Source organism: Parus major, chromosome 2 (assembly GCF_001522545.3).
Source record: "Parus major isolate Abel chromosome 2, Parus_major1.1, whole genome shotgun sequence".
In the NCBI taxonomy this organism is placed as follows: domain Eukaryota; kingdom Metazoa; phylum Chordata; class Aves; order Passeriformes; family Paridae; genus Parus; species Parus major.
In genome coordinates this window covers 62,355,721-62,359,862 of record NC_031769.1, presented here as the reverse complement: position 1 = coordinate 62,359,862, position 4,142 = coordinate 62,355,721, and positions in this window count along the sequence as shown.

Genomic DNA, 4,142 nt, shown 5'->3' with positions numbered 1-4,142 from the left:
GGCTGTATTTTGTATTTTTCTAGCAGGGTTTTTATTTGAGTTTTGGGGTTTTTTTGAACAACAGCCACAACAATACGTCACCATAAACTTGGTGAAAGCTACAAAAGGTCAAAACCTGACCTCCAGACACTGAGTTTATTTGAAATTCACACACACAGCCATCTGAGGTGTTTGTGTTTGCAGCTTTGTAACATTCCACCTGTGCTATTTAGTTACCTGGGAAGCACATTTGGTGTTCCACATGTTGTCTGGCTCTCAGTCCACACACAGATGCATGTGTATTCACACTGCAGTGAGCAAAAGTGGCTTAACACAGCTGAAACACTGAGCAGGAACACAAAGTAGAAATGTTGAGGAAAAGGTTATGTAGAAAAGACTTTTTTACCCAACTATGTTTGCCTGTATGTGTGTAAGGGAAAACAGACAACTTTGTGTCAGAAATAAAATGATTTGTTGATTAAAAAAAATCACCAATATCTAAAAAATACATGTTGTATGCATAAAGTGAATGTGTTACATATATGTTTGGTATTCCACAGCATACGTGAGATAAATTCAATATGCAATTATGTGATATTTTTACTATATTTGGTTAATTCTTTCATACATTAGTATTTGATGATAGGGATTTGAGTCTGTGGCATCTGTTCTTAACTTACAGTCTGTAGCTTTTAGAAAGTTACAAATGTTCATTTGCAAAAGCTACATGGGAATACATGTCACATGGAATGCAAACATTGTGCAGCATCCCCACTGTGGCAGCTCTATTAACTAGATGCTGATGCTAGATTTACTAGTAGATTTTTGAAAAGAACTGAATCAAAACTATAGTTCTCACCAGACACTTGGAGATCACTGTGCACTTCCATTTGCCCTCATAAAGAACATGTAATTACACACTTACAGAATTTTGGTATAATGATTTTCTTCCGGACAAAACTTTGTTTCAAATGATGAAAAATGTGCTGCTATATGTTCCTTCCATTTTTTATTTCTCTTTGGTATTTTTTTTTTCCTTTAAAGAACTATGTACTGGAGACACCACTTGTTGGTACCATAGTTAAGGATCTGTCAACCTGATACTGAGTTAGCAGTAAAGTTGATGTTGATACAATACATTCATAATTTATTGTGTTTTTATATAGCTTTTCTGATTGTCTCTAGGAACTGTCTTTAGGATTTAATTCAGTGTTAATCAGAGAGGCAAAGCTAGGCAATCTCTGTCTTCTATTTGAATTTGAAAAACAAAAAAAAATCAGCAGAAACCCTTTTACATAGAGAAAATAATACTATAGAAGCAAAGTTTACCTTAGGTGAGCTAGTCCCCTTTGCATCCTTTTACAAGCAGGAGAAAGAGGATCCTTCTAACTTTAATTCAGAAGATCTATGTGTCTGTCTCTTGACCACAGAGGAAGACTAGGGAAATTTTTTATTAAGTAAAGTTAAGCCTGTGGGAATAACTCTCAATTATTGCTATTTTTTTTGCTTTTCACCAGATTACAATATGCAGAGCTGATAAAATATAAAATAGCGAATCACAGGATTTGGCATTATCTGCTAATGCTTGTCTAATTAATTACAGGAACAGAAGGATGTATACACTATTTGATTTTTTAATTTTTTTAAATTTTTTCAAGAAGGAAAGTACTTAAACCCATTCTTGCAGTTTAACTTGATGCAGCCTAGATATAGAAAGTGATTCTGTGTTTTGTGTACTGAATGTATAATCCCAATCTCATTTCTCACTGTCAAAGATACCTAGTGATCTCATGTGGAAAGTTCAGAGTGCTGTGTCATGGTCAGCATATTTGGTTTCTTTGGAACTAGGCAACACCAACTTTGTCTATTCCAAATAACAACATTTCTTATTAATAGGGTTCTTTTTAAAGTATTGATAGTACTTGGCAGGAATGGAGAACTATGTGTGCTAGGTGATGGCCTAGTTAATTGTGGAATTTGGTTCTTTATTTCTTGAGCTGACTTTGTACTAGGGAAGCATTTTGCAAGCATTAAAAAATCAAACTGGGAAGGAACCTGGGATTTTTGTTCTCAGGTCTGGTAACAGTCATGTCTCATGACTCAGATCTCATAGCTCTTATGACTTTTGAAGTGTTTTTAAAAACATCTGTTAATGTACTTTATTAAAACCATCTAGTAAGAAACCCAGACCACAAGACCCAACACAAAGTTCTCTGAAGGTATCTGGAGAGCGCTTCATAATTTCACTATGCTCTGGAGAAGAGCACTAGACCCTTTAAGAGGGAAACCATTTTCAGACAGTATTAAAATGTCTGTGATTCTGTTAAAAACCTCTTCTGACCTCTCCTCAATCTGAACCTGTCAATTCTGTGGTTGCTTCTCTACTCACCATTGCATTGACCTAACTTGTTCTTAAAATCAAGCTGCAAGCTTGTCTTAGTGTTTTTCAAGGCCTCATAATACAGTTCCTTTCTCCCTCTTACAGTTTTAGAATGAGCACTCACAGATCCAGAATTCCTTTTTCTCTTCCTGTGTGTCCTGGTTTTGGCCAGTTAAACTCCAGTTAGAATTAAATTGCAGCACTGTGATATGAGTTTCAGAGAGGAGGGTGGAAGAAGGAGAACAGAGTATGCTTTCTCCAAAGTGGTAGAAGAGGGTTCCTTTCTTGGGCACCACCAAACATGTGCCTTGTTCTGCAGCCTGGTGTAATGTTTATAAATGGATTTCCTATTTCAAAACAAGTGGTGGAAGCCAACACATTTTGTCCTGGCTCATCTGGGCAGAGTGGGCACCTGTTGCACAGAAGATTCTTCACCCAGGCCTCTCCTGTGACTAAATCTGTGTCTCTGTCTGGATAAGAAAATTTCTTGAATAAAAAGAAACAGACCTGAGGAAATCACATAAAAGCTTAAATGACATGCAGAAAAGATGTTTGTGGTTTTTAAAATTATCATTATTTTCTGAACTTTCAAGCATGTTTATTTACATGACAGTTGTTGAACTCCAGTTAGGATTCCATAATTCCTAAATGCATATGACAGATTTCATTTTACTTTTGGCCAATGTGGAAAGAAAGGAAGACAAATAGCTTTGAAATTTAATTTTGAGTACATTTAATTAGATGGCAGTTAGAATTTGCTATAACCATATAAGTTTGGGAGAAAATTTGACAAACCATTCTACATGAAAGCATGTAGAATGCTGTTTTCTACAGCAATTTCTACAGCATTACCTGTTTTCTAAAATGCAAAAGATTGCACGAGAATCACCACCAGGTGTGTCTAAATTGTCTCTTACACAGTTAAAATGAACCTGTGTATAAAGGGGTTTTTTGACCTTGAAAGTCAAAGGATGTACCAAACTATGTTTTTTAACTATACATAGAAGCTTTTCCGTGTCAGTTCCAGAGGCTGCAGTCTGCAGGAGTAGTGTGAGGATTTAGGATGCTGTTGGGCTAGTGATTCCAAATTTTAAGCTCACCTGAAATTTCTTCTAAATTCCAGAGGTGTTACATACAGTGTGGGAGAATTGATAGGTTCTAAGAGAAGAGAGAACCAAGATATATGAGATCTGTGGAATAGAAGCAAGAGGTGAGATTTGATAATCTGGTCATAGATCATTGTATTTTTACCACTTTGGTGATTTAGCACCGTGCTATCCTTCTCCTCTCAGCTTCCCAGAATTCACTAGCAGCAAAAAATAAAAATTTCAGTTTGATGCATGAAAATATCAAAAGGACTCAAATGAGATTCCTATTAGGGTAGAAATCAGCTTTGGAAATCTGCTGTCATCCCATCAGCCCACAGAAACACTCCAAAATACCACATTCTGGGGGAGAGAATGGAAAATATCTAGAGCACCAAATGTGGCAGCTGGAAACAATTTTTTAAGAATTGGGTAGGCCAGTTGTGTTATGAGGGGTAAGAAAGGCAGCTGGGAGATTTAAAAGAGAAGGCCTGGGAGCAGCTGAAAGGTGCCAGCAGTCTGTTAGCGAGAGCATCTGAGACCTAAATGGCTGCATGTGATGAGAAAACATGCCAAAATGATAAGAAAAACAGCTGGAGAAAACAAAATTTCAAAGCTTCTGAAACAGGGATGGATATGCAAATTGTGCTAACTATTGAATCAGTAAATGAATTGCTTAGGGTTTTTTCCATCTCTGC